Source organism: Dipodomys merriami, unplaced genomic scaffold, assembly GCF_024711535.1.
Source record: "Dipodomys merriami isolate MVZ:Mamm:240054 unplaced genomic scaffold, mDipMer1.0.p SCAF_4, whole genome shotgun sequence".
NCBI lineage: Eukaryota > Metazoa > Chordata > Mammalia > Rodentia > Heteromyidae > Dipodomys > Dipodomys merriami.
The window spans coordinates 53,308,434-53,321,739 of NW_027205603.1; the positions used below are offsets into that span (position 1 = coordinate 53,308,434).

At 35.5% G+C, this 13,306-nt stretch overlaps 1 protein-coding gene across 1 annotated transcript in view; it reads left to right on the plus strand.

Annotated features, from left to right (window-relative positions):
• The window catches only part of Ralyl (RALY RNA binding protein like), a 698,968-nt gene extending 687,121 nt beyond the window's left edge, over window positions 1-11,847 (plus strand). Inside the window, exon 10 of the mRNA XM_069990997.1 lies at window positions 11,786-11,847. The gene's annotated coding sequence lies outside the window, so the exon portion shown is untranslated. The remainder of the gene's footprint in view (window positions 1-11,785) is intronic.
• Window positions 11,848-13,306: the final 1,459 nt, after the last annotated feature.

Here is a 13,306-nt window from a genome sequence, read left to right on the forward strand (position 1 = left end):
TATCTGCTGCTATATTCATAGCCGCAGATTTATATTGACTAAACAATTCAAGTCTCTGCTGGATGAATGGATAAACAAATACCATGTAGATCTATGATGCGTACTATTCAATTAAAAAAGGAAGCAAATTCTAGTGTACCCTACAGCATCAATAAACCTCAAAAAATATTATGCTAAAAGAAATATCTCCCACATAAAAAGGTAAATACTAAATGATTTCACTTATAATAGGTACTTATAGAGACAGAAATGTCAGGAGTGGAGAATGTGAAATAATTGTTAAAGAATATACCATAACACCAAATGAAAAGATATATAACTGGATGACTCTGGTGGTTCCAGAAGATCATGAACATATAAAATACCACTGACCTATACACTTAAATTTGATTAAGACAGAAAAGTTTATATCAATTTACCACAAATAAAGGAAAAAACAAAATCTATATACTCAGTCTTTTTATTTTATAATTTAATGGAAATTGCATGATTGTGATAGTTGCTTTTAAAAATGTTTTAAAATAATTTTTCCCAAGAACCTTGTGACCTTCACAGCTTTCTGACATTTGTCTACACTATCTCTCTTCTGCTATTCCTATCATTGTTCTGTAGTAAAGCCTTGTGAGAATGTAATTTGTGTAAACCTCTGTCCATTTTATAAAACTCTGTAGAGAATGCACAGGCTCTTAAGGAGGAAATAAATTGTGGTCAGTGCACTACAATGATATGAATTTAAAGTGAAATGATGGAATAATAGAAAGGGATTGAATTTATGGATTAATTGTATGGGAATAAAAACAATCTAATGAATAAAAACAACATAATGAAGAAATCAGACTCCATTTATTGATGAGCTATATGACCTATTCTTAACATTTTTATACCCTAATTTTTATTATTATGCAGCAAATATGGCAAATAGCAAAGTGAAGATTAATATGAGATCTTAATTTTATTTCATTTCTAGTCACAGACTCATTAAGCTCCAAGGAAATATCCTCATTTTATTCATTTTATTAATTGATAGCATTGTCAGAATCTGGATATTATAGTATTAAAAACAAATGAAACCATAATATTAAAAAATGTACATCACAACAAACAGTTTTTATCTCTAAATCCTTCATTGTCTATACTTATTCTTCTAGGAATAGCCATCCCTTTTTAAGAAGCAATTTTTGTCAACAATTGATATAATACTTATATTTTATTTTTAATGATTCAAAAATGTATTTACAATGGAGTTGTGGAAGAGATCCTGGAACAAAGAAAGAAAGAAAATCGAACAACTCACTGGGGAGAACAATGTCAAACAAGATAAAATAAATCTTTCCTTTTACATCACTAAATAGACTTAGAATCATCTCCTATCCTGATGACTGCAGAGAGAGAAGAGACAGACTAATTTATAATACTATATTATCCCAGAGTTTCTGAACACTAGCAAGTTATTACTATCTGCTTCACTTGCTCAAATACTTATCCACACAAACTGTTTTTAATAAACTCACAGTAAATTTAATACTGTCTTTTAATTTCAACTGTAAGAAAAGAAATAGAGTTTTGCATTTGAAAGTATTCTGTCTTCAAGACATATTTTGCATGTGGAAAATGCTCATTACAGTTAACAAAACATAATTTATTAGAGAACATATTTGGAATGAATAAAGACATGCATTGTTTTTCCAGACCCTATGCAAGGTCTGAATTATATTCTAATAAGTTAGCCTGATACTATTTTATTGATTTAAGACAGCTGGATTAACATTTTTTATTATTTATGACCCAAAGGGCACTGTGAATCTTCACTGAAACACCTGTCTAATGTCATGAGGATTTTCTTAAACAAGTCTAGAACCAGAAGAAGTCAATCTACTAAGAGACATACTCAACATTTTTATGTTACTCATGCTTGTTCTTCTATGGATCCATTCATAAACATTGAAATACTGAGTCAAGACAGCATACCTTTCCTGTATAGCTAACTACTTTAACTCATACCCAAATAATGCATGCTATGCTGATTTACACAAAAGCCTATAAACAGATATTACAATCACTGAAGAAATGTTGGACAGATTCTACAACAAATCAGTCTGTTTGGGTATAGTAAGCCTTTTGAAAGCTTCCGCTAGGACAAATAACTGACTATTTATCACTCCCATCTTGTCAGTAGGAAAACAGCTAACCAAGCTAAAATTCAGTTTCTAGACTCACCAAAGAGTTGAAACCACAGGGGGAGAAATCAATCATCCTGAAATCTGAAATTAGAGCCAAAACCAGAATCCCAGGGAGCCATGAAGAGGTAGGGACAATTTTTGGTTGGTAATTTTAAGTATTAGTGGGAAGTTGACTAGAAAATAAGATGGGTAAGAAACTCCTTGTGACCAAGCTTGACAGAACCTCACACACTCAAGGATCTTATCTTTATGAAATCTATCCAATTCTCAAGAGGAGTTCCTTTATGTCTGGAAAGGAAAGTAAAAATAAACAAATCATAGAAGACAGACAGACAGACAGACAGACAGACAGACAGACAGACAGACAGACAGACAAATAGATAGATAGATAGATAGATAGATAGATAGATAGATAGATAGATAGATAGATAGATAGATAGATAGATAGATAGATAGATAGATAGATAGATAGACAGACAGACAGACAGACAGATAGATAGATAGATATGCAAGAGGACATTTAGACAGATTGATCATACACCTAAATGTAAAGTGTAACTGAAGGCATGAGTTGAGAGCATATGACCTGGAGATGTCTCTGATAATCATTCTTAAAGAGCCCCAGGACTTCATTGTGGCAAGTTACCCACATGTGATGCAGTTAGTCCTTAACTCACTCAATTCAATAAACTTTCCAGAGAAGATTCTGTCAGCACGAAGGGCATTCTAGAACCAATCCTGGCTACTATTCTAAGTTCTCCCATCTTCTTCAGTCTGAAGAGACTTACATTCAACTCTTGTACTCCACCACTACCATGAACACAGGCTCTTCCACTCCATCAGTTTCCAGGAAGCCCTGTAACCTGTGTAGCTACACCACTCAGGAACTCTTCATATAAATAGTGATCTACCAGTAAGTAGAGAAGTTTTCCTTTGTGCTTGAAGGGAGACAAAACTGGTAATAAAATGACTGGTTGCAGCAGGAAAAACTGATACTTCCCATGGGTATACCTAGAAATGTTTTAAATTAGCTGGACATGGTGATGCATGCCTCTAGTGCCAGCTGCTCAGAAGATGGAAATAAAAGGACAAGAAGTTCAATGCTAGATCAGGCAAATTAGGAAGCTCCTATCTCACAAATAAAAGGCTGGGGTAGGGCAAAAGTGGTCCCTACCATGAGCAAAGCAACTTCTAGTACTAGAAAAAATAGAAATAACCTTGATGTCATTCTAATATATGAATAGACTGGTCATATGCCACATCCTTAACAAAGACTGAGAGAGCAGGATGATGCTAAGTAGTGGGTAGTTCTAAACTGTAACATAAAATTGAGCAAAATTATCAAGAATTTAGATCAAGAATTAAATTTGTATATATGGAAATATATGCAGCATTTCATTTCAAATACAATTAACTTTTATTATTGGCCACCAAGAAATCTTCCTTAAATCTCCATCTCCTCTTTCAATTAGTAAGAACTGAAAATTTCTGTTCATTTCTTTATTTAGCCATTTGCTTATTTACTTAATCATTTATTCATTCACTTGTAATTATCAAATGTCATTAGCATTAAAGACTTCCAGATTAAAGGCCAAGTATTCATCATTTTCCAATTATATAAATCATGTTATTTTGTGTGATCCTACCTAATAAGGATAAGTGGAATAAGCTAGTATGATTGATATACTTTATAAGTTAAAAATGTATTCCTATCTCTTTTTTGAATTTGCTTCAATGATATCTAGAAAATAACTTAACAGGTAGAATTTTTAAACTCCCACATATTTTGACTACACAGTTATAGAAAACATTTAACAAAGTACTAATCTATTTATAATCATTTTACCAAAGAGCATATTTTCAAAGTCAGACTAGAAGAAGCAGAGTATTATATTTGTCTGTGAGTGCTGTTTTTAATAATAGGTAAACACCCACTATATTATTAACTTTATAATATAAGCACAATTCAGATCATTCATTTAATGAAAGAAAATATATTCCTACAAATAGCATTTGGTCTCTAAGTTGCAATAGTTAATTTGCCACATTCAGATCCCACGACAGACTTGTTCTGTTTGCACTGTGAATATAAAGTAATGAAATGAAATTTCAAAAAAAAAGTTTATCACAATGTCTGTGTGCAAATGTGTGACTTCTCAAAATAGTTACCATAAAACATTTTAAACGTACTATTAGTCATTGATATTACCCAAGATGTTTATTAGGCAATAGTGGTGGTAAGTTTACAAGATGATGGCTAAAGGAAAGAGTGTTCTATTTCATCTTGGGTTTTTTGTTTGTTTTGTTTTGAGAAAGATTTCACAGAAGGATAGCGTTCACATGAATTCTTGAAGGTTAAGTAGATATATTCTATTTGCGTATGGAAACATGGGGGGACATAGCAGAAGCTTGGTTTTCAGTGGGTTATTATGATTCATAGGAGTAAGTATAGATAACTAAAGTAGATTGAGACATGGTAAGTCAGCAAAGGCATGATCATTGAACATGATCCTGTATATCACATGGGGGTTTTGTTTGTTTGATTTTTTTGCCAGTCCTGGGGCTTGAACTCAGGGTCTAGGTTCTGTTTCTGAGCCTTGATGGGCTCAAGGCTAGTGCTCTACCACTTGAGCTACAGCCACTTCTGAAATTTTCTATATTTGTGGTACTAAGGAATCAAACCTGGGGTTTCATACATGCTATTCAGGTACTCTACCACTGAGCCACATTCGCAACGCTGTCACATAGTTTTGAATTAACTCTACATGTATAAGAGTTACAAGATGGGATTTGAACTTTAGGGGAATTCTTCTGGTTACACTATAAAGAGGAGCTATAGACGTCTAAGTTGTCTAAGGAAATAACAGCTAAGATGCAGTCAACACTGAATTATGGACTGAGGTATTATTTCAGAAGGCATGGGAGATTACTAATATGTTACATGAAACCTCAAATAGAGATGAAGATGTGTAGAGTGATTATCAGATTTCTGGCTTAGGAATGGATGAATTGAGGTTAAAAATAGCATAATAAAAGAATTAATAATTGGATTATTTATCCTGTAGTCCTAGCTAAAAGAAGTAAAGATCTGGAGGACATAAACAAAAGACATTGTCCAACTGACAATATGATGTCCCAGAAACCAAAGACATTATCCAACTGACAATACAATACCCCAGAAACCACTGAACTTATAAAAAGAATTGAGGAAAAAGGGATCCCCTTAAGTGACTGAGACCAAGCATTGACTTTAAGTCAGAAGTCATCACACAAACTCAAGAACAGGTTTAGATTTCAATCTTGAAAAGTTCCTGGAATGGCTGCCTCTGCCAGTGAAGAAACTGCTGCCACATTTCTGGAAAAGTTGAAGAAGGCTGACTCAGAAAGCAGAGATAGAGCAGAAGGAAGAGTCAGCAACCTGAGAGGGCAGACTTTGTTGGAAAATGAGGAGAGGGGAGCCCAAGAATGAATGAGTAGCTGAGAAGATTAGTCACACTTAGGCAATCAGAGATTCCCGGTCCGCACTGGAATAACGAGATCAGCATGCCCTTTCCTTGTCCCTGGGCCCAGGGGGGCAATACAAAACAATTAGGATGATGCCAGGAGTTGGATATCTGACCTTCACCGTGGAGGGCTTTAGACAAGGACTCTGGGCTATTGCAGATGGCACTAGGACAGCTGAATGTCCATATGTGAAGAAAAAGAAAAAGCAAAGATTCCAAACATAAACCATAAAACATTCACACAAAGAAGTCTTTTGCTCTGTGAAAGACAACAGCAAAAGAATGAGAGGACAAACAACAGATGGGGAGAAAATATTGGCAGAGTACATGTCTGACAAGGAATTGTTATCTAAAATAACGACTCTTAAAACTAAATAAGAAAAGGAAGCCAGGAACAGTGGTACATGCCTGCTAACATAGCAGTTGAGACACAAAGACAAGAGGACTGCAAGCTCAGTGTTATCATGGGATACATAGTGAGTTCAAAGCCAGCCTGAAACACAACCTCAGGATCAGAGAGAGGAGAGAGAGGAAGAGGCAGAAGGAAAGGGAGAAGGAGAGGGAAAGTAAAGAAGAGAAAGGAGGAAGGAGGAAGGGAAAAGAGGGTGGAAGGAAGGAGGGAGGAAAATGAGAGGAGAATTCAAGGCAAACGGAAGAGGGAAGGGAGATGAGGGGAGAAGAAAGATAGAAGGGGCAGGGGGAGAGGATCTTAGGAGAAGGACAATACAGTTTAAAACTAAGTCAAATAACTGATGAATGACATCTCTGTGGAAATGAGCCATTAAGTCATGAAGAGACATGGAAGCGCCTAGATTAGGACACCAATCAAAAAAGGCTGAGAAGTGTGTTTACTCCAATTGTATGACATTCCAGGAAAGGCAAGCCTGAAATAATAGAAGGCTAATGTTTTTCAGAGTTACAGGCAGGGAAGATGGAAAGTATTCTAAATGATTCTCCAATGATGTATGCATGCCATTATAGACTTGTCAAAACCCTGGGAATATAAAACATTTATAGTGAACAATAGTGAATCCCAATTTAGAGTACTATGGACTTTGGGTGATTATATGGCAATGTTAGTTGATAAAATGTTGTTGATAAAATATTTGATACCAAATACATCACAGTGGTATGATATCTTGCCATGAGGAGGTATATACACGTGAAGGCTCCTTATTTTACTATTAACCTAAAACAGTTCTAAAAATAAACTGCATTAGAAGAAGTTAATGAAAGAGAAGAGATACTAATCAAGCAATCTTCCATTAAAAGCAAACTAGAATTTTCTAAAAGGTACCCGATAAAACCTAGATTGCAAAAGTCCAAAGCAGCTACCAGGGCAAAAAATATGGAAATGAGTATCATACAATAACAGTTTGAGAAAAAAAAAGAGAAGGGGAAATTATCACTTTTATTATAGTGCCTTGTTTTTATTAGTTATTGTTGCTCATCTCATACTGTGACTAATGTTCTAAATTAAACTTTATCATACATATGGGTATGTGGTGGAAACATACTAGCTGTAGGTTGCAATGCTAGTCATTGTTTTAGGTGTTTTCTGGGAGTGTTGAATGTACCTTCTATAAATAGTGACTACTGCACTAAGCTATGTATCATATGCTTTTTCTGTGCTATTTTATCTAATTCTTTGAACATGTTTCCCATTCTACTGGTGGCAAAGTGGACTATTTTGCCCCAAATTCATAATTCAAAAGTTGTGGGCTTGGGACTTGTCTAAGGTCTAGCTTTCCCTAGGAAATATAAATGCTACCAAAAGCATCATAACAGGAAAGAGAGCCAGATGCACACTGCACATCTTATGTAGGGTATCATCAACAGAGGGAGCAGATAAAGAAGAAAAAAGGAAGAAAGCCTAGTGAACACTGACTTCATCTTCAAAAGGATGGGTTCATGGACTTTAATGAAAGGAGATCCTAGGGATAAGAACTTTATTTTTCCAAGATAAGAAGGACTTAATCAAGTGGATGAGAAAGGATCAATGGAAAGAGAGACAGGAAAGCTTCAGAAATAAAATAATTAAGTGAGCAAGGTCTTTAAGGAGTTAGGTTGAATTGAGGTTTAAGACACAAGGACAAAGATTAACTTTGAAGACCTTCTTTGCTTTCATCTCTACCTCCAAGGGAAATCACTAAAACTAAAATTTCAAATGTGTTTTGCCCTGGGTTTGTTTCTCAGTACTTCAAAAAATATTGTGTTATTCTCTAATTAGATTAGAATTATCCCTCTGAAATACAGGAAGGATTCCCAGCCACATGTTTAGGGAAATTACCAGGTAAAATAAAGATCCTTTACTAAAGAATTTTACAGTGATATTATCACACTAATGGGCATCATAAATCCCACAATAACAAAAACTGGTATTTCCTAAGTATATTTAATTTCAGGAACTTTTTTATTTCCCTGTAGTAACCATTGGTCTATAGTAAACAGTTTGAGAAATATTACACTAGAGTACATGTTTTCTAATTCTGCAATGGAAATCTCATTATCTGTGATAACCGAGCTTCAAAGAAAAACTTCATACATCAATTCCAAATAAAGTCCTTCCTTTGAGGATTGGAACAATCTTAACATAATATATTTAATTAGAATTTGGGTTCCTCTGAGAAGTAGACATTAACACAAGGTTAGACTTGCAAGAGATGTAGCAAAGGAAATGCCTCTAAGGGATAAGGCAGGGAGGAAAACAAGAGGAGAACATAGATTGCAGCAAAGTGCTATGTAGGTCTGTTCCTTAATTTGGTCAGAGGGACAGAGAGTGAGAGAGATAAAGTCAGACAGACAGACAGACAGCAGAGTAGGGGAAGAAGCAGGGGGAGGAGGAGGAGAGGAAAAAAAATAACAGGGAGGGAGGGAGGGAGACAGAAAAGATTGACCAGTCAATACTATTCTACATAAAAATGAAATCATCAACACATAGGGAAATAAGCCAAATAGTACACTATAGTTCTACATGTATGATAAATGGTAACAATAAAAAAAAATAACTGAAGACAAATTGAATGGCATTTCAGAACGATGACCGAGTGAATTATACTATATACACAACCTGGAATGGAAGCACTTAAAGTAATTATTTACATGGATTTCCACAAGGTTTAAGTCAGAGGAACAAAAAATAATGGCAACAAAAATCTAGTTTATGTATAGATGGGTGTATACATGAAGATGTGATTGTAAGATTGGGGAGAAAAGCATAACAGACTACATATCTTGTTATTGATCTTAGTTACTTGGGCAGGGAATGGACTGTGGATGGACAGGAAATGAAGGTAAGGGTGAAAACAAAACAACAAAATCTCTGGATGGAAAACACTCACCTAACCACCAAATAGTTTCCTTCAATAGAGGGAGTACATCTAATTAAAGCCTATTGTATACGTATATGGAAATACAATGAAACCTCTTTGTACAATTGATAGAGGCTAATAAAAAATAAAGCATAATGAAAAGTTCAAACAAAAAATAGTAACAATACAGTGGTGAATAATCTCGTCTGCCATGTTGCTGAAGAAGACAATGCTTATCATTTGGGTATTTGCTTCTAAACACAAATCAAAGACAGATAAAAAGGAGGAAGGAAAGGGGAGGGGTGAAAGCCTAGGGATTTAGAGCAATTGGGAATTTCATTTGGCAAAGCCAACTAAGACTCCCAAAGGAAAGAGTCTGCTTAGGTGAAATTAACCATAGCTCAGTTTTATGCTCAATACTGATAAGGAGGTTATGTAATAAGGAGCTATAAATGAGGATATTTTTTAAATGAAAGAGGTTAGTATTTATAGTTATCCTGGGACAATCAGGAAATGTGATTACCATCCTAATGGTAATGGGAAGGGTAGATGCACTGAGAATGCCAAAAAATCAACAACCACAATAACCCTCAGGGAACTGCAATCCCTAAAAAATAAAAACAAAAACAGGTAATTCTGAAAACAGGGCCTAGATATGATAAAAACTCAAGTGCTTCTTGCTGAACAACTCGATGGAGCTCATTGAAAAAACATTTTAAAAAATCAAATTGTTTTCCAATCAGCAAAGCACGTTAGAAAGTGTTTCATTCTCAGACACAGTATGGTAAGCCTTTCATTTTCCTTGTTGTCATCCATGATTCCTCTGTAACTAGTTTCATTAAGAGAATGTCAATAAGGGAATAAAGTATAACTCAACTTCAGACCTCCAGTTTCCCTACCATAAAACTTGATAAGCAGCATACCAATACTGAGTGGCAGTGGGTGAACCAGACTCTCTACTGAAATAGGTATTTATATTTCCAATTATAATAAAACTATGTTGTGTATTATATAGCAACCATTGTTTTCTCTGGGATTGTTTCCATAATACTAGCAATATATTTTTTTTCTTTGATTTTACATCTCATCTTTCTGGATTTTCTGAATTGTCTTTCTGAAATTTTCTGGATAAGAAGGTCAAATATTTGTCTATAACAGGTCTATGTCAGTGCTTTCCATACTTGGAGATGCACTCAAGACTTTGAGGGATCAATGTTACAACTTGTATTTCGTTTCACATATCTGAAGAAAGATCTAAGTTGTGCATAGGTCCCGGGTAAGATGCATGCTCCTGGCCCATGGAAAAATATTTGAAAAACAAAGGTCCATCTTGCTCTCTTCAGATTCACTCCTCACAAACTGACATTTTGGGCAACATAATCTGAGTCCCAGGGAGTACAGACTAGGCTACAGTTTTTCTATGATTTCCTCTGTCTCCATAGAGCTTTAAGGTACATGGGTTATGTTTCAACAAATATAAGGGACCACAAACACACAGTTGTCCAAATAGTTCACCATATAGTTTGGATGCTCACTGAGCACAGAAACCACTGCCCTAAACCACAGTTAAAGCAAATATGGTAGCATTCTGAAACTCATATAAAACTTCCGAATAAAAATGTTCCATTTCTGAACTACCAGACATATTACAACAATGAAATTCTCATAAAAAGAATCAGCTGAGACCTCGGAGTCAAAGCAGACACTCTGAAAACATTACAGGATGGAATAGGAGAAACCCTAGGTCTCCTTGGCGCAGGCCAAAATTTTCTTCATAGAGACCCGGAAACACAACAAATCAAAGAAAGGTTGGACAAATGGGATTGCATGAAGCTGCAGAGCTTCTGCATGGCAAAGGACATAGCTAGCAAGATCAATAGAAAGCCCACAGATTGGGAGAAGATCTTCACTAGCCATACAACAGACAAGGGTCTCATATCTAAAATATACTTGGAACTCAAAAATTTAAATCCCCCAACAACAAATCCTCAAAGAAACAACTGCCCAATAAATAAGTGGGCTAAAGACTTAAAGAGAAACTTCTCTGAAGAAGAAAGAAGGATGGCCAATAGACACATGAAGAAATGCTCAACCTCCCTAGCCATAAAAGAAATGCAAATCAAAACAACATTGAGGTACCTACCACCTCACCCCAGTTAGAATGGCAAAAATCAAGAACTCTAACAACAACAGATGCTGGAGGGGATGTGGACAGAAGGGAACCTTACTTCATTGTTGGTGGGAGTGTAAACTTGTTCAACCACTTTGGAAAGCAGTATGGAGTTTCCTCAAAAGACTTCACATAGAGCTCCCCTATGACCCAGCAATCCCACTTTTGGGCATTTACCCAAATGTTTACAAACAAAACCACACTAAAGGTACGAGCACAACAATGTTTATTGCAGCATTATTTACCATAGCTAAGATAGGGAACCAACCCAGATGCCCCTCAGTAGATGAATGGACCAAGAAAATGTGGTATATATACACAATGGAATTCTATGCCTCCATCAGAAAGAATGACATTGCCCTATTTGTTAGGAAATGGAAAGGCTTGGAAAAAATTATATTAAGTGAAGTAAACCAAGCCCAAAGAAATATAGGTCCCATGGTTTCCCTTATTTGCAATATCTAGTATATGTATGAGTCAAGCAAAAAAGGTCAAATAATGTGATGTTAGGAAAATGAACCCTTAGATATGTATTTAAATGTTTTTTTTTCTTTCAAGCATTTGTTTCTAACGCATTTATAAGATTATTTCTTTATTGCTTTGTATGTCCCTCCCCCACAGTATAATCCCTGCTTTCACTATATTTGATGTCGGTGTAATTTGTGGAGGAGAAGGGGAAAAGCAAGTCGTTTAAGGATACAGGTGGACCTGCTGCAACAATGAGAAGTACCAGTTGTCATGTAGAAAACGAACTTTACTACTTTGGTGGGGGGGTGGAGGATTGGGTGGGGGCGGGGGGAGGCTGGGAAGGGATGTGAAGGGTAAACAAAGGAGGAGGCTGCAATGCTTGATAAGAAATGTACTCATTATCTTGCCCATGTAATTGTAACCCCTCTGTACAGTATGTTCACAAAAATAAAAATAAAAAAAGAATCAGCTGAAGTTCTCAAACACATTCGGTGTGGATGAAATAATATTATTTTCAGAAGAGAGAGCCTGAACCATGTGCTGGGTCCATATTCCCTTGAAGTGTATTTGAGTCCATAGCAGGAGCTGTTGGAATATTCTCTGAAGTGTATGATAGCTTTCAATTTAATTATTTTCATTTTAATCCAAGACTTTTCAAGAATCAAGACTGCCAAAAATGAAATATATCACTGTGTGCCTGCCATTCTAAGCTGAGCGAGAAAATGAATTTGCAAGTATTATTTCCAGTCAATGTTTTAAATCACCTTCTTAGTTTCCTTTGACAAGCACATATATCCCTGGATTTCACAAAGGATTTGTGGATTTAAACCAATTTCATACATTAAAATTACTTATAGACCAAATTAGCTTGTATTCAATTGGTTCACTGAGTTTATTAATATAAAGCTTATCTTATTTGAAATAAAATATCTACCTGTTTTTAAATGTCTATGGCATGAGTAACTGCACTAAAAATTATTATGTTTATTTTAATTATCAAGAGGTAAAGATAAGAACAACAATGTAAATGGCTAATATCCAGTTTAGAAATTAGAGATGCTTAGAGAAATTGATCATCTTGGTGTCTCTCAAATATTTTATTGTAACTCTACCTATATGTGTCTTGTATAGCCAAATAAAAAGAGTTCTGCTATGGTATTAAAAATGCTGAATTGCCAAAAGCTTGGGAGCTGGTAGCTCACGCTTGTAATCCTAGCCATTCAGGAGGCTGAAGATCTGAGCATCCCAGTTCCAAGGCAACCCTGAAAGAAAAGCCAGAGAGATTCTTGTCTTCATTTAAACAAAAACGTGGAAGTGGAACTGTGGCTCAAGGGTAGAATACTAGCCTTGAGCAAAATAGCTCAAGAACAACACACAGACTCTGAGTTCAAGCTCCATTATCAGCATACACATGCACATACAAACACACACACACACACACACAGGCCAAAAAGCCTCAAAATTCCTGAATTATAAAACAATAGAGGCCATATTCAGTTCATAAAATTAGAAGACTGACATATCAGTGATCTCTACTTTCAAGAAACCAGAAGAATCATTCTGTACAGTCAAAATAAACATTGACACATAGGAAGACCAATACTATAGCTTCACTTTGACTATCTACATAAGATGGTTCTCATTTTAGAACCTTCCATAGTAACAGAATGACAC